Genomic DNA, 26016 nt, shown 5'->3' with positions numbered 1-26016 from the left:
AAAATGCAGAGAGACCTCAAGTCATTAACCAAGGATGTCTACAATGTTATTTGTAGAGCTAAAATGTTTTAATTTCAAGAGAAGCGAGACTACAAATTTGATACCAAACAATAGTCAACAAATTTTTCTCACGGGGGTAGATGTCATGTATTGATGACAGAATGAGTTGTACGTTGTTACGCTTAAGGCTATTTGGCGCCATCAAGAGCACTCCAAGGTAGGAAATCAGAGACACAATGCAGAGTGTAGGCAAAAGTGGTAGCGTTTAGGTTACCGGGGATAAGTAGCAACACTAGAGACCTGCGAATTAAGACGCTCTGGGCAGCTGTATAGCGGCAAATAATACGCACGGAAGAAACAATCTGTCTAATGTTTTACACGCCCTGCTGTCGGGGTTAGAAACTGGCCGCTTGAACGAAAATGAAACTCGCACATTTTCACAGCACAGTGCAGCATTTTGTTCCTGACAGTCGGTTTCAACAGAAAATTAGCACACTATTTTTTTAAGAAAATACATAGCCTATATCCGTCTGGATTTTTGTCAATAACGCTTCCTCATTACACGTTATATTGATATTTATACACCATGTATATCACGAAATATGGAAACATTTCCGTGCAAATGTTTGTCAAAGTATCGTGTAAAAATTTTAAGTTAGTTGGTCAACAGCTTTCCGAGATTTTTGCTAACAAATTTCTCCTTTATACATCGTATATATTTATATATTATACATATAAAATTTATTACGTATGTCCATCCGAATGTTTATTTTTGTTAACATTTCTCGTTTATACATTATATACAGGGTGAGTCACCTAACATTACCGCTGGATATATTTCGTAAACCACATCAAATACTGACGAATCGATTCCACAGACCGAACGTGAGGAGAGGAGCTAGTGTAATTGGTTAACATAAACCATAAAAAAATGCACGGAAGTATGTTTTTTAACACAAACCTACGTTTTTTTAAATGGAACCCTGTTAGTTTCGTTAGCACATCTGAACATATAAACAAATACATAATCAGTGCCGTTTGTTGCATTGTAAAATGTTAATTACATCCGGAGATATTGTAACCTAAAGTTGACGCTTGAGTACCATTCCTCCGCTGTTCGATCGTGTGTATCGGAGAGCACCGAATTACGTAGGGATCCAAAGGGAACGGTGATGGACCTTAGGTACAGAAAAGACTGGAACAGCACATTACGTCCACATGCTAACACCTTTTTATTGGTCTTTTTCACTGACGCACATGTACATTACCATGAGGGGTGAGGTACACGTACACACGTGGTTTCCGTTTTCAATTACGGAGTGGAATAGAGTGTGTCCCGACATGTCAGGCCAATAGATGTTCAATGTGGTGGCCATCATTTGCTGCACACAATTGCAATCTCTGGCGTAATGAATGTCGTACACGCCGCAGTACATCTTGTGTAATGTCGCCGCAGGCTGCCACAATACGTTGTTTCATATCCTCTGGGGTTTTAGGCACATCACGGTACACATTCTCCTTCAAAGTACCCCACAGAAAGAAGTCCAGAGGTGTAAGATCAGGAGAACGGGCTGGCCAATTTATGCGTCCTCCACGTCCTATGAAACGCCCGTCGAACATCCTGTCAAGGGTCAGCCTAGTGTTAATTGCGGAATGTGCTGGTGCACCATCATGCTGATACCACATACGTCGACGCGTTTCCAGTGGGACATTTTCGAGCAACGTTGGCAGATCATTATATAGAAACGCGATGTATGTTGCAGCTGTTTGGGCCCCTGCAATGAAGTGAGGACCAATGAGGTGGTTGCCAATGATTCCGCACCATACATTTACAGTCCACGGTCGCTGTCGCTCTACCTGTCTGAGCCAGCGAGGATTGTCCACGGACCAGTAATGCATGTTCCGTAGATTCATTGCCCCGTGGTTTGTGAAACCCGCTTCATCGGTAAACAGGTAGAACTAAAACGCATTCTCTGTTAATGCCCATTGACAGAATTGCACTCGATGATTAAAGTCATCCCCCTGTAATTGCTGATGTAGCGACACATGAAACGGTTGAAAGCTGTGACGATGCAGTATGCGCATGACACTACTTTGACTCAGTCCACCGGCTCTCGCAATGTCCCGTGTACTCATGTGTGGGTTCATGGCAACAGCAGCTAACACACCAACTGCACCCGCTTCTCCTGTGACGGGCCTGTTACGGACCCGTTTGCGTGCTACGACCATACCTGTTGCATAAAGTTGGCGGTAGATGTTTTGCAATGTGCGGCACGTTGGATGCTCTCTGTCCGGGTACCGTTCTGCATACATCGTTCAGGCTTCAGCTGCATTTCGTCGACACTCGCCATAGATGAGTATCATCTCCTCCTTTTCGGAGTTCGAATACACCATGGTCACAGTTCCTACAACACTACACTATCACAGACGTCTGGTAACACAGTGTACTACAGTTGGTCTGCGTGCGGAGACGATTGCAGAATAACAATAGTAGCAAGCGCTACATGCGGACACTGCGACAGCTAGACCAAACCACAACAGTGCACTACAGCCACACTCGTAAACACGGTCGTCATCGTAAACATGTCCCTGCAGATGCTGCTCGCCGACTGTGGCCCGTGTTTGTTACAACACGCAACTGAACGTCGGAGGTTTCAAGCGTCAACTTTAGGTTACAATATCTCCGGATGTAATTAACATTTTACAATGCAACAAACGGCGCTGATTACGTATTAGTTTATATGTTCAGATGTGCTAACAAAACTAACGTGGTTCCATTTAAAAAAAACGTAGGTTTGTGTTAAAAAACATACTTCCGTGCATTTTTGTATGGTTTGTATTAAACAATTACATTAGCCCCTCTCCTCACGTTCGGTCTGTGGAATCGGTTCGTCGGTATTTGATGTGGTTTACGAAATATATCCAGCGGTAACGTTAGGTGACTCACCCTTATATTTATATATTATACATATATTAAGTATGTCCATGCGAATGTTTATTAGAGCGTTGTTTTAAAATCTGGAGAAAATCGGTCAAGAACTTTTTGAGATATTTGGTAACAACGTTAAGTAACAGCTTGTGTCTTTGTATAATAGTATCGATAGACCTCGTCCATCTAACCTTCATCATTTTTCTGTGTCTACAACGACATCAGAAGCTTTTAACCTCTGCTTCTGTAAACCATTTAGTGCCTACAGTTCACTTCTTTAGAAAGCTATGCTCCACACAAGTAACACCAGAAAACAACTCCTAACACAAGTAAATTTATATTTATATTCAGTATACCTCTTTTTCAGCAGTGTTTTCCTCGCCTTCTTCCTACATCCTAATTCGTCCATCACTTATTTTGGTACCCAAAAGCAAAACTGATCTGCTGCCTTTAGTGTTTCATTGCCTAACATAGTTCTGTCATCATCGCCTGTTTTTATCCCACCACATTCCATTGCCCTTTTCTCATTTCTCAAGACACTTCCACTCCATTCAATTTTTTTACAGGTCCTTTTCCGCCTCTGACAGAACTGAAATATCGCCACAAAACCTAAAAGCCCCAAAGTTTTTATTCCTTCTCCCTGTACTTCATTTCCGTTTCCCAATTTTTCCAAGGGTTTCTTTGCTGCTTGGTCAGTGTAGAAATCGGATAACACCGCTGAGGGCCGGTGCTGGGGACGGAGAGTTACAAACCTGCCTCTTTCGGTTCTCACATAATGTTTCTCTTTCATGAGAAGGGAAACGTGTGACTTCAAACACTGACAGTCACGGGAAAATGCGCCTAGAATATAAATCGCTCATCCCAAAAGCAGTGGTGTGAGACATTAACATGAAAATGGTTCAAATGGCTCTGAGCGCTATGGGACTTAACTTCTGAGGTCATCAGTCCCCTAGAACTTAGAACTACTTAAACCTAACTAACCTAAGGACACAGACATCCATTCGCGAGGCAGGATTCGAACCTGCGACCGTAGCGGTCGCACGGTTCCAGACTGTAGCGCCTAGAACCGGTCGGTCACCACGGCCGGCTAACATGAAAAACTGCAGGTCTTGCCACAAGAGCCGCGAGAGGCATTTGTATGATGCCCTACTTAAGGTCTAAGTAAGTAACTTTGCTAAACGTATTCTTCTAGATGAGAGTTTTCCGAAAAAGCGTCTCACACTCAAGGTATTGGCACCGAAGAGAACCAAATACTCCAACCTTTTGATGCGTAGTTAATTCAGAAATATAAGATCCTGATGAAAAGGATCTCATACTCGTGAGAAATGTTCAGGATGGCATTGCCTCCATTTTTAGAAAAAGGAAAATGATGACAGAGGAGAAGAAGCTGTTACAGGTTCTTGCGGCAAATATCAAACATGAAGGAATAAATTTATTAAATACTGAATCAGGTGATCGTGACAAACATTTTCTTTTGTCGTTATTAAATGATTTGAAATCTGTTCTGCATTTTTCGAAGGTGGATGCTAAATTTGAGATAATCTTCTTTTTGAGGAAGTACAACACGTGCTCAAGTTCTCTACAGAACAGTAAATTTCGATCCACTTCACACATACCAGTACACGTGCATTCATATTCACCCATAACTGTTGTTGCATCGGACTCAAGTCCAAGTTTATTAAATCGCAATGCTACGCTTTCACTTATTTCATCTGATTTTTCAGTAGTTACTGATTTATTCTCTGTGTACCTTAAATTGTAGAGACTTGGCTCATCATATTTTAATATTACAAACCGGAACCAACTACTGTTAAGAAATCATCTTGAAAATAAATGTATATGTAAAATAATGATTTTGTTACCTCAAAGAAATCAGTCTTTCCTGACGTGATATAATCTACTACTCCTCATTTGCATATTTTTCTTTGTTAGATTGGCCCTCAGCTCCACACATGTGTCATCAAACGACGTAACAGACAGTCTGAACTATTCAAAAACATTTCGGGCTTGCACCGAAGACTGGCTTACCTGAGGATGGCTGGCAGTTGTCCAGTCGAAATATCGTGGATGGAAACTAACGACGACCGGCTGCGAGCCCGAAATGTTTTTGAATATTTAGTTCGCCGGGAATATTTTAAATTTCACAGTCTGAACTAGTTAAAACAATTTTGCAGAGTTTTCTTTCCTGATAAATTGGAAAAAAAGTCGGTGTTTTTCGCGAGCTGTTAGCATAGGATGAACGCAGTAGTTTCGTTGACGTCGGTGGCGTCTGTGCGTTTCGTTTGAATACGAAAGCGAAAGGCAACGCCTCCTCGTAAGAAAGCATTTCACGACGCGCGCACGAGCACGCCGGCATCTCACGCTACAGAGCTCCAGCCGCGCCGTGGAATCGCGCGGCCGGCGACTTGTTGGCGTGATTCGACAGCGCGGCAGTCGCGAGTCGCGTGTTGCAGCGACTCGGCCGCTCGGGTGAGGCACGGCGACGAGGTCGGCAGTGCGGAAGTCGCCCCACTCCGTGCTCGGCATGTACGGGCCCGCAGCGTGAACCTGCGGCGGGGCGCTGCCTGGCCGGCGTAGCTGGCGCACACCTCACCGGGCAGTTAACGTTCTTCACGAGCTAATTCAGGACGCGCCAGGGTCGCGCCGCCGGGGCGGCCTCGCGTTTCGCCAGTCACCGGGCTGCCCGCCAGTCCAAACGAGACCGAAACGAATGTATCGCTGTCCGCTTCCTTCCAGCGTAGCATCATTCACGACGAACACGCTGTCTGCCCGTGGCAGACGGTAGCCTCGTGGTGGACGGTTTGGAACAATGGCACCGAGTGACGACTCCTGCACGGAGTCTGACCTCGCTAACCAGCTTGTCACAGTCGCAGGCACACTTTCAAGGGAACCTCCCCATCGCAACCCCCTCAGATTTTGTTATAAGTTGGCCTTGAAAAACTGAACACAGATCAATCGATAAAACAGGAAGAAGTTGTGTGGAACTATGAAAAAATAAGCAAAATATACAAACTGAGTAGTCCATGCGCAAATAGGCAACAACAAGGAAAGAACAAGAGCAGGAGTGCCGTGGTCCCGTGGTTAGCGCGAGCAGCTGCAGAACAAGAGGTTCTTCGTTCAAGCCTTCTCTCGCATGAAAAGTTTAACTTTTTATTTTCAGTTTATGTGACAAACGCTTATGTTTTCATGACTTTTTTGGGAGTGATTATCACATCCACAAGAAAACCTAAATCGCGCAAGGTAGAAGAATCTTTTTACCCATTCGCCAAGTGTACAAGCTAGGTGGGTCGACAACATATTCGTGTCATGTGACGCACATGCCGTCACCAGTGTCGTATAGAATATATCAGACGTGTTTTCCTGTGGAGGAATCGGTTGACCTATGACCTTGCGATCAAATGTTTTCGGTTCCCATTGGAGAGGCACGTCCTTTCGTCTACTAATCGCACAGTTCTGCGGTGCGGTCGCAAAACACAGACACTAAACTTATTACAGTGAACAGAGACGTCAATGAACGAACGGACAGATCATAACTTTGCGAAAATAAAGAAAGAAAACTTTTCACCCGAGGGAAGACTTGACCCAAGGACCTCTTGTTCCGCAGATGCTCACGCTAACCACGGGACCACGGCGCTCCTGAGCTTACAGCATCCTTGATCTTGCTTATCTTCGCATGGACTACTCAGTTTGTATATTTTGCTTATTTTTCCATAGTTCCACACTACTTCTTCCTGTTTTCTCGATTGATCTGTGTTCAGTTTGCAAGGCCTATCCACTGTGACAACTTATAACTAAATCTGAGGGGGGTGCGATGGGGAGGTTCCCTTGTTATAAGTCTAGTAGTTCCGCACTGAGCGACCACGCATCGCTTCAGCACGGCTCATTAAGGGGTGTAGGACGTCAAACGGGCCGACTTGGAGCAGGAGAGGCATCTCAGGACATTTTTCTTTCCAGTGTCTAGACTTTTACAAATAAATTCATATAAGGCAGAATCACCAGGAAGGATTCAGGATTCACACTCATAGCAGTGGAAGTTAGAAAACATAACGAAATAATTTTTTTTACATGTGAAATTTCATCATTTTTTTCACTTACTAATGTAGATCCGTAGTCTAGGGGTAGCGTCTTTGATTCATAATCAAAACGTCTTCGGTCCCGGGTTCGTTCCCCACCACTGCCTAAATTTTGATAAATAATCGGCGGCCGAAGACTTCCTGCATAAGAAGTCAGCCTCATTCTGCCAACGGCCTTGTCAAAGAGGGCGGAGGAGCGGATAGAGGTTCAGGACACTCTCTTGTCCTAGGGGTGGGAAATTGCCCCTAAAGGCGGAAGAATCAGCAATGATCAACATGAGGATGCAGAAGGCAATGGAAACCACTGCATTAAAGACACGTAACGTGTATCCACAGGACATGTGGCCTGTAATTGAAGAAGTGTCGTGATGATCTCTCCATCGGCGAAAGATTCCGGAATAGTCCCCCATTCGGATCTCCGGGAGGGGACTGCCAAGGGGGAGGTTACCATGAGAAAAAGATTGAATAATCAAAGAAAGGATAACGTTCTACGAGTCGGGGCGTGGAATGTCAGAAGCTTGAACGTGGTAGAGAAACTAGAAAATCTGAAAAGGGAAATGCAAAGGCTCAATCTAGATATAGTAGGGGTCAATGAAGTGAAGTGGAAGGAAGACAAGGATTTCTGGTCAGATGAGTATCGGGTAATATCAACAGCAGCAGAAAATGGTATAACAGGTGTAGGATTCGTTATGAATAGGAAGGTAGGGCAGAGGGTGTGTTACTGTGAACAGTTCAGTGACCGGGTTGTTCTAATCAGAATCGACAGCAGACCAACACCGACAACGATAGTTCAGGAATACATGCCGACGTCGCAGGCTGAAGATGAACAGATAGAGAAAGTGTATGAGGATATTGAAAGGGTAATGCAGTATGTAAAGGGGGACGAAAATCTAATAGTCGTGGGCGACTGGAATGCAGTTGTATGGTTCAAATGGTTCAAATGGCTCTGAGCACTATGGGACCCAACTGCTGAGGTCATTAGTCCCCTAGAACTTAGAACTAGTTAAACCTAACTAACCTAAGGACATCACAAACATCCATGCCCGAGGCAGGATTCGAACCTGCGACCGTAGCGGTCTTGCGGTTCCAGACTGCAGCGCCTTTAACCGCACGGCCACTTCAGCCGGCTGGGACTTAACATCTGAGATCATCAGTCCCCTAGAACTTAGAACTACTTAAACCTAACTAACCTAAGGACATCACACACATCCATGCCCGAGGTAGGATTCGAACCTGCGACGTGGCAGTCGCGCGGTTCCGGACTGAAGCGCCTAGAACCGCTCGGCCACCGTGGCCGGCAATGCAGTTGTAGGGGAAGGAGTAGAAGAAAAGGTTACAGGAGAATATGGGCTTGGGACAAGGAATGAAAGAGGAGAAAGACTAATTGAGTTCTGTAACAAGTTTCAGCTAGTAACAGCGAATACCCTGTTCAAGAATCACAAGAGGAGGAGGTATACTTGGAAAAGGCCGGCAGAAACGGGAAGATTTCGATTACATCATGGTCAGACAGAGATTCAGAAATCAGATACTGGCGTACCCAAGAGCAGATATAGACCCAGATCACAATATAGTAGTGATGAAGAGTAGGCTGAAGTTCAAGCCATTAGTCAGGAAGAATCAATACGCAAAGAGTGGGATACGGAAGTACTAAGGAATGACGAGATACGTTTGAAGTTCTCTAACGCTATAGATACAGCAATAAGGCATAGCGCAGTAGGCAGTACAGTTCAAGAGGAATGGACATCTCTAAAAAGGGCCATCACAGAAGTTGGGAAGGAAAACATAGGTACAAAGAAGGTAGCTGCGAAGAAACCATGGGTAACAGAACAAATACTTCAGTTGATTGATGAAAGAAGGAAGTACAAACATTGAAAGGGTACAGTACCGCCCGACATTGAAAATAGGTACAACATACTTCATTATTTTTGTCAGAACAACACATTTTTTTTTGTAAAATAACTCAATTTCAATTAATACAGCGAAGCCGGATACCAGTGTAGGAAAGAATGACAATTTATTTATTTAATTGATCACATGTGCACTCCCACAAAATAAATCCCTACACCCAGTTTGGTGAGATCTGTGAAATGAATGAATGTATGGTCGTCTGCTAACCGCAGATAGTGAATGTGGGTATATAATCATCTTTGATGCGATCCTTTGGCCACCTTTGGTGGGACTAAAGAGATGAAATTTACCTGAGCTTTGAGCGCCTGAAATGTGGCTCACCAATACGGTAGCAAGGTGCTCCCCCACTTCGGCAGAGGTGCGAGAGGACCTGAAGAACTGCCATGTTTCAGCACTCTGCCGCTGGATTTTGTGCTGTTAAGACCTGTCTTAGGTGGGCTCCGTAAAGACAAAAGAGTGGAGACATGGTATGCATGTGGAATATTTAAGAGTAGTTTGAAATAATAATTTCTCTATTTCAGGAACTTTTGTGGGGAGAATTAAATGTCAGGCAGGTAATATTAATGCGATCGTAGAGATCTTCGGAAGTGACCAACGGTCACAATGAAACCACGTGTAGCAATAAGTTGAAATACTTCCGTGTGCTAAAGTTAAGCTGAATTACTAGCGTGTATACTATAAGTTGAAATATTTAAGAAATAGCGTGTGCAGGACTTGAAATTAGAGGCGAGTACTTCCACGTTGTGAGTACTGTGTGAGTCTCAATCTGTGTGTGAGATAAAGGATAAAGAGAAGTAGTCGTCCATGGTATCAGTTGAGGACTCGTGTGTGTGATGAATATGTTCTTAATATTACTTTGCGAGATATGTTTCCGTGTGACGCGTGATTCAAACTATAACACTCTGAGAGAGAAACAAGGTGAGTCAGCCGTCTATCCAGCAACGCCACTTGGCTTGCATTGCACAGGAAGACGTGCATATATCTCCAGAGTTCATAGTAGGAAAGTAGAATTACGAAGTGGGGCAGTGTCGTGTGAAACTGGGATAAATATTAATTGAAGTGGGAATGCTGAAAGTGACAATGTTGTGACTATTCCCCGTGTAGTATTTCGTACTGTAGTGTGGTGTATGTCATGTAATTTAAGTATGTGTGGTTTGCGTGGGAGAGTAGCAAGGTAGTTTCAGTGGTAGTGGGTTATGCGTGTTCCTTTTGTACTGCTCGGTCTGGAGGAAAGTTTCGTGATGATGATTGTGAGAGTCGAAGTGTGAGAAATAATAAAAGATCCACCATCCTATCCAGAAAGTGCACTGTAGCGTTAAATAATTACGAGACCCTAAGATAGAGATTCACCAATGTAAAGCCATGCCCACTGGGCGGAATTTCTCATGTGTTATTGTTGTAGGTTATAGAATTTGTGTGTTTAGGTTATAGAATTTATCGGAATAAATAAGATAGTGAAAAGAAAAAGATTGGTGGCCTTTTCCTTCGAATTGTATGTTGTCATGATATCCAGAATTTATAATGTGTGCGCCACTCATATTCAGTGCGATGGCCACGTGTTGATAGAAGCTGTTAAATAAAAAAAAAAATAAAAAAAAGAAAATGCCAGTGCGTAGTGAACAGTCAGAGTTCTGTAAATTACTGATAGATGTGCGTTTCCGTTGCGTATTATTCGTACAGGAGGATAATTTGTAACTTAATTGTGAGTACGAGAGTTCATGTTACTCGATAAATAAGAATGAATCCACTTGCTTGGCAGACCACTCATCTTGCAGGCCTGACTGCTTGATGCCACAGTATGAGCAAGGCATGTGGGTGCCTCTCAATATGTTCCGGGAAAATCAGGAATACAGAAATACAAGTCGCTGAGGAATGAAATAAATAGGAAGTGCAGGGAAGCTAAGACGAAATGGCTGCAGGAAAAATGTGAAGACATCCAAAAAGATATGATTGTTGGAAGGACAGACTCAGCATACAGGAAAGTCAAAACAACCTTTGGTGACATTAAAAGCAACGGTGGTAACATTAAGAGTGCAACGGGAATTCCACTGTTAAATGCAGAGGAGAGAGCAGATAGGTGAAAAGAATACATTGAAAGCCTCTATGAGGGTGAAGATTTGTCTGATGTGATAGAAGAAGAAACAGGAGTCGATTTAGAAGAGATAGGGGATCCAGTATTAGAATCGGAATTTAAAAGAGCTTTGGAGGACTTACGGTCAAATAAGGCAGAAGGGATAGATAACATTCCATCAGAATTTCTAAAATCATTGGGGGAAGTGGCAACAAAACGACTATTCACGTTGGTGTGTAGAATATATGAGTCTGGCGATATACCATCTGACTTTCGGGAAAGCATCATCCACACAATTCCGAAGACGGCAAGAGCTGACAAGTGCGAGAATTATCGCACAATCAGCTTAACAGCTCATGCATCGAAGCTGCTTACAAGAATAATATACAGAAGAATGGAAAAGAAAATTGAGAATGCGCTACGTGACGATCAGTTTGGCTTTAGGAAAAGTAAACGGACGAGAGAGGCAATTCTGACGTTACGGCTAATAATGGAAGCAAGGCTAAAGAAAAATCAAGACACTTTCATAGGATTTGTCGACCTGGAAAAAGCGTTCGACAATATAAAATGGTGCAAGCTGTTCGAGATTCTGAAAAAAGTAGGGGTAAGCTGTAGGGAGAGACGGGTCATATACAATATGTACAACAACCAAGAGGGAATAATAAGAGTGGACGATCAAGAACGAAGTGCTCGTATTAAGAAGGGTGTAAGACAAGGCTGTAGCCTTTCGCCCGTACTCTTCAATCGAGAAAGCAATGATGGAAATAAAAGAAAGGTTCAGGAGTGGAATTAAAATACAAGGTGAAAGGATATCAATGATACGATTCGCTGATGACATTGCTATCCTGAGTGAAAGTGAAGAAGAATTAAATGATCTGCTGAACGGAATGAACAGTCTAATGAGTACACAGTATGGTTTGAGAGTAAATCGGAGAAAGACGAAGGTAATGAGAAGTAGTAGAAATGAGAACAGCGAGAAACTTAACATCAGCATTGATGGTCACGAAGTCAATGAAGTTAAGGAATTCTGCTACCTAGGCAGTAAAATAACCAATGACGAACGGAGCAAGGAGGACATCAAAAGCAGTCTCGCTATGGCAAAAAAGGCATTTCTGGCCAAGAGAAGTCTACTAATATCAAATACCGGCCTTAACTTGAGGAAGAAATTTTTGAGGATGTACGTCTGGAGTACAGCATTGTATGGTAGTGAAACATGGACTGTGGGAAAACCGGAACAGAAGAGAATCGAAGCATTTGAGATGTGGTGCTATAGATGAATGTTGAAAATTAGGTGGACTGATAAGGTAAGGAATGAGGAGGTTCTACGCAGAATCGGAGAGGAAAGGAATATGTGGAAAACATAAGAAGAAGGGACAGGATGACAGGACATCTGCTAAGACATGAGGGAATGACTTCCATGGTACTAGAGGGAGCTGTAGAGGGCAAAAACTGTAGAGGAAGACAGAGATTGGAATACGCCAAGCAAATAATTGAGGACGTAGGATGCAAGTGCTACTCTGAGATGAAGAGGTTAGCACAGGAAAGGAATTCGTGGCGGGCCACATCAAACCAGTCGGTAGACTGATGACCAAAAAAAAAATGACAGCATTTGTTGCTATAGGTACACTTTCCTTCATAAGTTAGACAGATTCTTCGATGAATTTTGCACAGCATACATACCATACTCACAGGTGTATGAAACTCTAGAATTTATTTAATTTATGAAAAAACGAATGATCTGTTGTATTTTAAACTTCATGTTTAGAAAGAACAAAAATTTTGTAGTTAATTACCTCAGTTTTTACCACAGTATTTAATAGATTTGGAAAATTCTAGAGTTTCATACACCTCTAAGTATGGTTTGTGTGCTGTGCAAAATTCGTCGAACCATCTCTCTTACTTATGAGGAAAAAGTGTACCTATAGCAACAAATGCTGCCATTAGTAAGTCAAAAAATGATGAAATTTCACATGTAAAAAAAATTACTTCGTTATGTTTTCTAACTTCCACTGCTATGAGTGTGAATTCTGAATCCTTCCTGGTCATGCTGACAAAGTTTTACGAATGTATTTGTAAAAGTATAGACAGTGGAAATTAAAATGTCCTGTGGTGCCTCTCCTGCTCCAAATCGGCCCGTTTGACGTCCTACCCCCCTTAACGCGTTTCGTGGCGAACGTATTTCGAAGACAGTTGTATTAATGAGAACAAACAATGAAATTCAACATAATGAGAACTGACAGTGAATTTCAACATCTCTTTTAATGTGGGCAGCAGATAAGTACGAAACATAGTGTTCCTTATGACTTTTACAGCCTTACGATGGCTGCCGTTTTAGGACGAAATTTAAATTGATAAAATTCATATTTCGTTACCACTTCATTTTTAAATGTAAAAATAAAAACTGCCGATGAATACTACTTATTTTGCTTTTCACTAAAGGATCGATTTCCGGTACCACGCCGGCCGGTGTGGCCGAGCGGTTCTAGACGCTTGAGTCTGGAACCGCGCGACCGCTACGGTCGCAGGTTCGAATCCTCCCTCGGGCATTGGTGTGTGTGATGTCCTTAGCTTAGTTAGGTTTAAGTAGTTCTAAGTTCTAGGGGACTGATGTCCTCAGATGTTAAGTCCCATAGTGCTCAGAGCCATTTGAACCATTTGAACCATCACTTTTCGCGCAATGTTAATTCGAAGACAAGCTCTTAAGTTTGCCAGGGAGCTTCTGTCGATCGATTTCGTTCCCTTAATTACGTAAAAATTGCAGCATGTGTATGTAAGTCTACACATCGACATAACCGCAGTTACAGAATTGTAAAGCAGTGGAAAATTACATTCAGGAAACGGAAGTCTACGACACTAGTCACGCAAACGTCACACAGCAGGTGTGTAACTTCGTAACAGTAGCCGAGTTTGCACACCGTCAACATGCCCCGAAAATCAGTGAAGGGTGCGCAACCCTTTGCAGACTGAAAACCAGTATGGTAACTTGATCTAGTTGCAGATTCATTCGTTGAATGTTTCTCCTGAAAATAAAAATATGTTTTCATATTGAAAACGTTGGGAAAATTGTTGAAACGTTTATTTCTCTGCTCCGATTTTATGAATATCGCTTGAAATCGTTTTTCATTTCCTTTATTTATATTTTGTTTAACTTTTGCACATCGGCTTCAAGCTGTTCACATTGCAAGTGTCCAAAATCTATCACATGGAATTTATTTTTTCGTTGCGTTCAAAGTTTTGAAGCACGTTAATAGAGAAATTAGAAGTATCAATACACCATAGAATACAAAAAACATATAGATTAGTCATACTGCACTGATTCGTTGATAATGATGTGTCTTGCCGCTTTGAAGTTCCTAACCCGACCATCACGCTACTTTTTATCCCTTTAAAAACGGTTACTCTCCATTGTAAGGACACACGACCCTAAAACATCAATTTAAAAGAAATTACTATTTCATGTCTTTAGAGTGTTCACACTTAGGTCACAAACAATTTAACTGTATTCTAATTACAAGGTCGTCTAAGAAATATTTGAAATACGGACTGCGTAAGGGGCTATGGCACACCGAAAGATGCCAAAGATAATTTTTTATTTCTGTCACCATCAAACACTGTCATCTTTATTCCGAACTTGGCGTAAAATTAAACATGCGAAAACGCGTTGCAAGATTTCAAGGAAAACTAAACCGAAACAACTGCCAACCAGTCGCTGGAAATCGGTTATTATTCCTATTGACTATGTAAATACAAATTTCGGTAATAAATTGATATCTTCTTCAGTACATTCAAAAAGCTCCAAGAGATTAGACATTGGCTTACAATAAAATATCCCTATCATTGCATCTCCTCAAGAAGACTGTAAGAGATTTTTATTCAGAAAATTAAAAAAAGCTACACTAGTCTTCAAATTATAACAAAAAGGCTCATATAAACAGGAAAGGAAAACGTTACGGTGCCGGTGAATTTTAAGGGGTACTTGTCTTGAAGTAACATTCACCTTTTGATAAAATATTAGAAACCATTTTACCGTAATTTTGTTTTTCTAAGTTCAGTGCCAACATTTTCTATCATAAATGTTAATCAACCTGAATGAAATTTTTACAGGAAGTAGTCTTGATATGTTTGCATACTTCTAAGCATTAATAATGTCATGAATGTAATTTTTCATTTTGTCATCATATTTACGTACCTATAATTAAAGAAAATTTAAGGCTGAAATTTTAAATAAACACTTTAAATAAATTATTAATATTTCCCATAAAATGAATGCACAGAACCGTTGAACAATGTCTTGTGAATGTGTCTACAAAACCTGCCATGCGAAAATTGTGGTGTGAGTAACAGTTGGTTCTGCAGAATACCATTAAAATCATATTAAAGATTCAAAACCCGAAAACCAATGAAGTTACTGTCTTCAAAACTAGAGTATTGCTACATATTTACGTAATAGACACTGTTTTAAAATTTGGTTGCTATCGGCAAAGTAGAAGAAAAGTTAAATTTTCGGGCGAGGTCTTCCCTTAAGCAATTTTGCATCACCTCGGTTCCGAGAGTTCCAGAACCTGTACAGAAAATTGTAATAGAGATGAACACAAACATCAGAATGAGATTTTCATTCTGCAGCGGAGTGTGCGCTGATATGAAACTTCCTGTCAGGTTAAAACTGTGTGCCGGACTGAGATTCGAACTCGGGACCTTTGCCTTTCGCGGGCAAGTGCTTTACCAACTGAACTACCCAAGCACGACTCACGCCTCGTACTCACAGCTTTACTTCTACCAGTACCTCGTCTCCTACCTTTCAAACTTTACAGAAGCTCTCCTGCGAACCTTGCAGTACTAGCACTTCTGAAAGAAAGGATACTGCGGAGACATGCCCTTTTTATTGCTCATGGTCCAAATGGCTCTAAGCACTGTGGGACTTAACATCTGAGGTCATCAGTCCCCTGACTTAGAACTACTTAAATCTAACTAACCTAAGGACATCACACACATTCATGCCCTAGGCGGGACCCGAACCTGCGACTGTAGCAGCAGCGCGGTTCCGGACTGAACCGCCTAGAACTGCTCAGCAACAGCGGCCGACTATTGCTCATGAAAACCACACATTTTATTTTGTACCACCAAACAGCGAGACCTTCAGAGGTGGTGGTCCAGATTCCGGCACACCCCGGTACCTCTAATAATCAGTAGCACGTCCTCTTGCATTGATGCATGCTTGTATTCGTCGTGGCATAGTATCCACAAGTTCATCAAGGCTCTGTTGGTCCAGATTGTCGCACTCCTCAACGGCGATTCGGCGTAGATCCCCCAGAGTGGTTGGTGGGTCACGTCGCCAACAAACAGCCCTTTTCAATCTATCCCAGGCATGTTCGGTAGGGTTCATGTCTGGAGAACATGCTGGCCACTCTAATCGAGCGGTGTCGTTATCCTGAAGGAAGTCATTCACAAGATGTGCCGGATGGGGGCGCAAATTGTCGTCCACGAAGACGAATGCATCGTCAGTATGCACTGTCGGTCGGAGGATGGCATTCACGTATCGTACAGCCGTTACGGCGCCTTCTGTGGCCACCAGCGGCGTACGTAGGCCGCACGTAATGCCACCCCAAAACAGCAGGGAACCTCGACCTTGCTGCACTCGCTGGACTAAGGCGTTGTGCCTGGCCGGGTTGCCTCCAAACAGCTCTCCGACACAACGGAGAAGAGAACATGATACCAATCCTGAGCGGTCCATTCCGCATGTTGTTGGGCCCATCTGTATCGCGCTGCACGGTGTCGTGGTTGCAAAGATGGATCTCGCCATGGATGTCGGGAGTGAAGTTGCGCATCATGCAGCCCACTGCGCACAGTTTGAGTCGTAACACGACGTCTTGTGGCTGCACGAAAAGCATTATTCAACATGGTGGCGTTACTGTCAGGGTTCCTACGAGCCATAATCCGTAGGCAGCGGTCATCCGCTGCAGTAGTAGGCCTTGGGCGGCCTGAGCGAGGCATGCCATCGACAGTTCCTGTCTTTATCTCCTCCATGTCCGAACAGCATCGCTTTCGTTCACTCCGAGATGCCATCCTAGTGGAATGGCTGGAACTGATCGGCTGTCGGACCCTCTCCGTCTAATAGGCGCTGCCCATGCAAGGTTGTTTACATCTTTGGACGGGTTTAGTGACATCTCCTAACACTCGAAGGAACTGTGTCTGTGATACAATATCCACAGTCGACGTCTATCTTGAGACGTTCTGGGAACCTGGGCGATGCAGAACTTTTTCTGATGTATGTAGTATGTTTGTATCAACGGCTACGCCGAACCTAATTATGGTCATTCCTCTGAAGGCATCGAGTGAACCTTTGATGTTAACGTGTTTATTCTTCGGCTCCGTCCTTCTGAGATATTAGTGCAGTGGCGCCTTCCACTGCAGTGCCACATCTCTCTTGGCATATGTTCGTAATCGAGCCACCGGTCCACAAAATAGTCATAAAAGTCCTGAACCTTTCGATTTTTAGGCGTGCTCTCCTGAATACGCAGTTAACCATCATCATCCAGCATTTACAGGGGAAGATGTGCTAGAGCGGAACACATTCTTACGTGACAGCATATTTCCTCGTTTTCCTTGTAAGTTAGAACGAGGCGGCGTTACTGAACTTGCTTTCACAACTACGGATTAAAGTGATAATTGCAACCAGTAATCTGTATTCCACGAAACAAACTGTTAGCTGCTTGGACGATGGCAATTTCGAAGTGCATCATCAGAGTTGCAGAGTTCCATGCAGGCATGTTAGTATTAATAGCTATAAAAAAAGGTTCATATGATTCTCGCTTTTTGTTTGGCACCAAAGTGTAAACAACTGAAATGGTGTTTGTTTCCTCCCAAGAACTGTTAAGGTCGGTTTGGAGTATAAACAACTGTGCAAACTGCTTGCTCGAACACTTGAACGTCCCATTCACAAAGAATGATTCGCATTTTGATAAACACCGCCTCCCATTTTCTCTGGAAAACACCTGTATTCTGTTATTCGGTCCACTGTTATCATTTGCAAGTAAGAAATTGCTGCCATCATTCATCAGTAAATTATTTTCTTGCAAGAATTTCCTCCAGAATCGGTGGTATCGTGTTTAGTTCCCATACATTTTCCCCTAATGCGATGTTAGGATTGTTTCGCACGCCTGTGCGGTGGCAACGACGTTAGTAAATCGTAGCCTCGATTGAAGAGGTGCCCAACTTTTTCAACGTTGACTGCTGAAACTGTACCGTCTGTTTCTTTTGCTCGCTTCTTTGCGCTGACAAAATGTTTTCACACTTCGTTTGCTGCTTCATCTAGTATACAAATAGGGTTACCTTCTCCTAAGGTAGTAAGTCACTCTTTGTTTGTTTGTGTAGTCCACTATATATAATAACGCCGGTTGTAAGTCAGTAAAGACTTCTCTATGGCAGTCTCGATGAACTCCAACATCTCAGCACTAAAACACAGAACACTGTTTGCCAGTCAGAGGTCGACTGTGCGCACACAACTAACTGGTGCGGGCACAGGGAACTTTGAGCAGTGCTGGGCTTCGGCTCTCCCCAGATACCGGCGGACAGGCCAATGTGTCGTACACCCTGTCCACTACCTGGCTCCGTGCAAATGTCAACACATTCCCCCTCCGTAGAAATGTCACTCCGTGCAGGTGTCACGAACTCTTGGTTAAGCCGAGCCCTTTATAATCCGCATCAAGTCAGCGGCGTTCACTTTTCGAGTTTTCAGTTATTAGTGAATGGGAGATTCAGATGTACTTGGCGCTTCCGGAGAGCTGAATGACTTGATACACGCAGAGCAGCACTGGTTCCGAAAATATCGACCGTGCGAAGTTCAGGTTGCGCTTTTTTCCAATGACATCCTCCCAGCCTTGGATGAAGGTAATCAGATGGATGTAGTATTTCTTGATTTTTGAAAAGCACTTGACTCAGTACCACACTTACGCTTATTATAACAAGTACGATAGTATGGGGCGTCTGGTGATATTTGTGAGGATTTGTTGGTACGGAGGAAACAGCACATTCTGTTGGTGAGTCGAGACAGATGTAGAAGTAACTTCAGCCGTACCAGAGGGATGTGTCTTGGGGCACTTGTTGTTCATGTTGTACGTTAATGCTTTTATATGAAGGCAAGAAACACCACCTTGGCTGTAGAAAATTTATTAAAAAACATAGGTAGTTTGTGGTAAGGTCTTATGGGACCAAACTGCTGAGGTCATCCGTCCCTAACCCCAGACACTAATTAATCTAATATAAACCAACTTACGCCATGGACAACACACACACTCATGCCCAAAGCGAGGACTCGAACCTCCGACGGGGGGAGCCGCACGGACCGTAACATTGCGCCTTTGACCGTGCAGCTAACCCCCGCGGAAAAAATTTATTAAAACCACGGCCAGTTAAACGCCAATCTACGCGTATACTCGTATGATATAAATTGTGCCTACAACATTATTTTACTCTTTCTTTCTTAATTTATCAGTAACGTGAGGGATGGGGAGAGGCTTCAAGAAACGTAAAATAATGTTGTAGACATAATTCATATAATCTGAGGGTGCGCCTAAACTGGCGAGAAACCGGTCGTAGTTTTAGTAAACTTTCTACAGCCAGAGCGGTGTTTCTTATCATCACATAAAAATGTGAACATTTCGCTACGGCCGGCCCGAGTGGCCGAGCGTTTCTAGGCGCTACAGTCTGGAACCGCGCGACCGCTAACGTCGCAGGTTCGAATCCTGCCTCGGGCATGGATGTGTGTGATGTCCTTAGGTTAGTTAGGTTCAAGTAGTTCTAAGTTCTAGGGGACTGATGACCTCATCAGTCGCATAGTGCTGCTACGATTGCCCGCGATTCAAGATAATATGTACATGAACGACCTTGCAGACAACACTAACAGCAACCTCAACTGGCATGTGGTAGCATGACAGGTACCCTGTGTCAATCACGGCGCGGCGTTCTGCGGAACATCGACGTAGATGTACAACATTCTGCACCAAACCGTAAATATCAATTTGGCTTGCTTAGGAGGTGCCATCGATTCGAATATGGAGCTTTTAACTTACTTCCCTTACGCAGTTCATTCACTTTCTGCCACATGATAGAAGCAAAGCAAGCTTCATTGTATTCTCAAAAATGGTTCAAATGGCTCTGAGCACTATGGGACTTAACATATGAGGTCATCAGTCCCCTAGAACTTAGAACTACTTAAACCTAATTAACCTAAGGACATCACACACATCCATGCCAGAGGCAGGATTCGAATCTGCGACCGTGGCGGTCGCACGGTTCCAGACTGAAGCGCCTAGAACCGCTCGGCCACAAAGGCCGGAATTGTATTCTAATCGCTCCAGGGAAAACCTGGTGTGTTTGACTGTGATTGTCTTGATCTGAAATACTGTAAAAAACTATACTCCGTCTGAAAAGCCTCCGGGAGGCTCAAGGGTACCGACCTGCGGCCCTGTGATCCTGAGCTCACAGGCGTCACTGCATGCGGATACGGAGGGGCATGTGGTCAGTTTACGACACCAGAGCCGCTACTTCTCAATCAAGCAGCTCCTCAGTTTGCCTCACAGGGGCTGAGTGCACCCCGCTCGCCAACAGCGCTCGGCAGACCTGATGGTCACCAATCCAAGTGCTACCCCAGCCCGACAGTGATCTGAGGGGAACTGGTGTTACCACCGTGGCTCGCACGACAGTCGTCCGCTGCCGACCAACGCGAGGAGCGATATCGCCGAACGGACTCCACAGTGCCGAATGTCGACACTCGCTGATGGAGGTTTCTCCTTCTTACGTCACACATTCTTGCCACGAATAAACAACATTCGAATGCGTTTTCTGCATGAGGCATCCGCCCTGTAATATTTCCTTAAGTACACAATGAAAATGCCTTCACTAATACCTGCTTCGTGTGCTCGCTTAGAACTGTTAATCATTTCCATATCTACGCATCTAGTACCACATTTAACGACCATCGGGGAATACTTCTAGATTTCTCACTGCGTACTCGGTCTTGAAGACTGTCTAAGTTGGAATTTCCTGAAATCCAATTTAACTTCTGTAAAAAGAGGAAACTCCTTTTACAAGTTATTCGTGAATTGACGACTTCGCTTTAAAACAGTCGACGGCATTGCTAAGTAAAACAAGCAGATCAGTTCACGGACCTCGCCGAAGCATGCAAACACAAATCTACAGTGTCGAGTCTCTGCGCGGACTAATTTACAGCCTAAAAAATCGCCCTTTGAACTTTTGCGTGGAACCTATTTTTTTTCCAGATCGCTGCCAACTTCAGAGAACTAAGAGTGGTCATCCTGGGCTAAGAGCAAGTGGCGTTTCACCCAGTCATACTATATATTTATTTCTTTTTTATATACGATAGACAACGAAAGATACTGCACAAAATCACACTCATAAATCCAAAGTTCATATCCTGATTCGTAGTGATTGCGTTAGCGGGAATAATCTGCAGTTGGTGGAATGTGAGCCGGCCGAAGTGGCCGTGCGGTTAAAGGCGCTGCAGCCTGGAACCGCAAGACCGCTACGGTCGCAGGTTCGAATCCTGCCTCGGGCATGGATGTTTGTGATGTCCTTAGGTTAGTTAGGTTTAACTAGTTCTAAGTTCTAGGGGACTAATGACCTCAGCAGTTGAGTCCCATAGTGCTCAGAGCCATTTGAACCATTTGGAATGTGAAAATTACCGAAATGCGGGACATGCGGGACAAATTAGGCATTTTTCGGGAGATTTTTATTAAGTCTTTGTGATATTTCTGGCTGTGACCGCCAATGTTTTATCTTGCTAGAAGCTAGTCATATGCAGCTTGGTACAAGTGAAGTAGCATATGGTACAAAATTGGAGTTAGGTACAAGCAGCAGATGGTACAGTATGTACCATTCCCGGGGGAGAGTCCGTCAATTGTACTGAACTTGCTTCTGATTGGGCGGCATATTCGGGTGTTAGGCGCCAAAATGCCTGACTTCTCTTATTAATTATTTATGTACTCTTCATTGTATTTAACCCACTTTTTACCCAGTTACCCTACGAGCCTACCGTTTTTGTTCATTAAATTTCACTAGAAGTGCTTCAGACATCTTCGTGTTGTTCTGGCGCGCCTGGGGGACGAAGTACTTCGGCTGCGATAGTCACTATGTTTCGGATGTTCTTCAGAGTCGAACGTGTATCTCTATTTCGGATGTACATGTCGTACTCTATATCGTAAGTTGTCAGAAAAGTTACGGTAGTATTAAGAAATCTATGTCGAGTGTTGTAGAAGACAGTGTAAAAAGTGATATTTTAAAATATAAACAAAGAGGATTCATTAATGAGAGTTGTCGCCTACCATCAGATCTTGCCCTCTGTAGATACAGAGACTAACCTGGACAAGTGGCATTCCACAATAAAAGCACAAACACAAGTTAAAGTTCGAGACGACAGCATAGCAACCTCCGCCAAAGAAGATCCCACGACAGACGAGCTGTATTCTGCGCTGGGGACACAACTTTAGAAGACGACAGGTTGGTGGAAAGAGCGGTTAGGGACTCTTATTCAGTCTCTACAGATCTCTCCAGCTTTCAGATCTCACTTCCAACATGACAACGTATAATTTTAAATCTTGCAATGCGGGACGGTCCCGCAGAATCCGGCACGGTTGGCCGCCATAACTTAGGCCCGCACAATGCACTCACAGCTACACACAGAACACTATTCCGACCACGATTGACTTGCGACGTATTGAGGACGTTGCCAGGTGGCGTTCCGGGCCGTATACAACATTCCAAGCTACGGCGTCGGAAGCACCTGCATTTATGTTCAAGTTCTCTCGATGTTTGCATATTTTTATCCGACCACTGTATAAACGGACACGTTTCCTCACCTGTGGGCATTTGTTTGTGTTGCAGGTAAGCTGCGCTGATGCCGCTGCCGCAACTCGCCTGCGCTGCTGACATTTGCGACAAATCTGCAAGAGCAGGCCTCTCCTATAACACTGTGAGTACAGTTGGTTAAAAGCTTGCGTGGATGCTGTCCACAAAAGTGCCTTCGTAAACCACTCTCAACAGGACGTGGTGTAAGAAGCTTAGCCTAGCCCATGATGAAACGAGATCTTGGTCTTCTGAACACAATGCTCACATCTTCATTCCAACATTCCCCCCATTTAAGGATGTTTAGTAGTCGTCGGCGTTGTTATTTTATTAGTGTCAAAATCTTGCAGACATTCTGCGTAGATAGTCTTCCAACCAAAACCCGTTCCTCGCGGGGGAGCGTAAATGAAGGCAAGTGCTTCTGTAGTACGTTGTAGCCTAACGTTACGTAAAAGTTTACAGTGAATAAATATAGCAGTTTTTCCCACTAGAGACTAAATGTACAGTACGTGCTTATAGAAGCAGTGCATTACTGCATCTTTCCCAGTGCGTAGCAGAGTTCCCAGCCCGTGTAGGCGGGCCTGCTGGTGTCTAGCCACATCAGAAGTGTCCCAGCACGGAGGCATCACGTGTGTCTTCAGACTGGTGCTTCTGATGGGCTGTATGCTATTGCTTCTATCGTATACAAATAATGTTGTCGGTACCTTGCAGGCATCTAAGTTATTTTTATTATAAATATACTCAGTGGTCCATTGATCGTGACCGGGCCAAATATCTCGCGAAATAAGCGTCAAGCGAAAAAACTACAAAGAACGACACTTGCCTACCTTGAAGGGGGAAACCAGATGGCGCTATGGTTGGCCCGCTAGATGGCGCTCAACGGATATCAACTGCGTTTTTTTTTAAAAAATACGAACCCCCATTTTTATTATATATTTGTGTAGTACGTAAAGGAATATGAATGTTTTAGTTGTACCACTTTTTTCGCTTTCTGATAGATGGCGCTGTAATAGTCACAAACATATCGCTCACAATTTTAGACGAACAGTTGGTAACAAGTAGGCTTTTTAAATTAAAATACAGAACGTAGATACGTTTAACATTTTATTTCGGTTGTTCCAATGTGATACATGTACCTTTGTGAACTTATCATTTCTGAGAACGCATGCTGTTACAGCGTGATTACCTGTAAATACCACATTAATTCAATAAATGCTCAAAATTATGTCCGTCAACCTAAATGCATTTGGCAATACGTGTAACGACATTCCTCTCAACAGCGTGTAGTTCACCTTCCGTAATGTTCGCACATGTATTGACAATGCGCTGACGCATGTTGTCGGGCGTTGTCGATCGATCACGATAGCAAATATCCTTCAACTTTCCCCCCAGAAAGTGCGGGGCATGGTATGGTGCTTCGACAACCAATCCACCTGTCATGAAATATGCTATTCAATACCGCTTCAACCGCACGCGAACTATGTGCCGGTCATCCATCATGTTGGAAGTACATCGCCATTCTGTCATGCAGTGAAACATCTTGTAGTAACATCGGTAGAACATTACGTAGGAAATCCGCATACATTGCACCATTTAGACTGCCATCGATAAAATGGGGGCCAATTATCCTTGCTCCCATGATGCCGCACCATACATTAATCCGCCAAGGTCGCTGATGTTCCACTTGTCGCACCCATCCTGGATTTTCTGTTGCCCAATAGTGCATATTATGCCGGTTTACGTTACCGCTGTTGGTGAATAACGCTTCGTCCCTAAATAGAACGCGTGCAGAAAATCTGTCATCGTCCCGTAATTTCTCTTGTGCCCAGTGGCAGAACTGTACACGACGTTCAAAGTCGTCGCCATGCAATTCCTGGTGCATAGAAATATGGTACGGGTGCAATCGGTGTGGATGCAGTATTCTTAACAGCGAGGTTTTTGAGATTCCCGATTCTCGCGCAATTTGTCTGCTATTGATGTGCGGATTAGCTGAGATAGCCAATAAAACACCTACTTGGGCATCATCATTTGTTGCAGGTCGTTGTTGACGTTTCACATGTGGCTGAACACTTCCTGTTTCCTTAAATAACGCAACTATCCGGCGAACGGTCCGAACACTTCGATGATGTCGTCCAGGATACCGAGCAGCATACATAGCACACGCCCGTTGGGCATTTTGATCACAATAGCCATACATCAACGCGATATCGACCTTTTCCGCAATTGGTAAACGATCCATTTTACCACGCGTAATGTATCACGAAGCAAATACCGTCCGCACTGGCGGAATGTTAGGTGATACCACTATACTTATACGTTAGTGACTATTACAGCGCCATCTATCACAAAGCGAAAAAATTGGTCCAACTGAAACATTCATATTTCTTTACGTACTACACGAATATGTAATAAAAAGTGGGAGTTCCTATTTTTAAAAAAAAACGCAGTTGATATCCGTTGAGTGCCATCTAGCGGGCCAACGATAGCGCCATCTGGTTTTCCCCTTCAAGCTAGACGAGTTTCGTTCTTTTTACTTTTTTCGTTTGATGCTTATTTCGTGACATATTTGGCCCGGTCACTATCAATGGACCGTATACCATGAGAGAAAATAGCGAACTGACTTCTAAAATGTTGCATAATCGTGTGTACGCCTCTCAGGTTTACAGAATGAATCATATGCCAGTTCCATTAATCAAAATTTAGTCCTTTACTTGTTTCTAACTGAAAATGATATGACTGAAGAAACAGTTTTTGTTGCAGGGATGGATTTATTGTTTTTTTTTAACAATGAACGTTTCGCCTGCTTCAGACATCTTGAGATTGGCTAAATATTACACGGTATTGATACATGGAGTACCGAACATACAGAAAGTCTCATCAAATAACTGCCCTCGTCAAAAATGTTGTTGAGGCATTCCAATGAATACAAAACAGGGTTAGGCCTACATAGATCTGTCACCGTGCAAATGTCGGAGGCGTAGCAGCTCATGTCAGGGCTATGTACAGGGTGCTGGGTACAGGTACCTCAACAGTTATGAGCATTTGTTCATCTTTCTTACTGTTAAGCACATCTCTTCTTCTGAACAAACGCCCAGAACTCTCAAGCTATGTATCTTAGAGACCGTGGTTGCTAGACATTTTTGTTTCGAATGATCGTTCCTGCAATATTGACCGTT

At 43.5% G+C, this 26016-nt stretch overlaps 1 protein-coding gene across 2 annotated transcripts in view; it reads left to right on the top strand.

The window, feature by feature from the left end:
• The window catches only part of LOC126202870 (tau-tubulin kinase homolog Asator), a 624922-nt gene that overhangs the window by 278808 nt on the left and 320098 nt on the right, over positions 1-26016 (top strand). The gene's annotated exons all lie outside the window — the stretch shown is intronic.

Source organism: Schistocerca nitens, chromosome 9, assembly GCF_023898315.1.
Source record: "Schistocerca nitens isolate TAMUIC-IGC-003100 chromosome 9, iqSchNite1.1, whole genome shotgun sequence".
In the NCBI taxonomy this organism is placed as follows: domain Eukaryota; kingdom Metazoa; phylum Arthropoda; class Insecta; order Orthoptera; family Acrididae; genus Schistocerca; species Schistocerca nitens.
The sequence above is the reverse complement of the archived record's forward strand: the minus strand, read 5'-3'. Positions and strand labels throughout refer to the sequence as shown.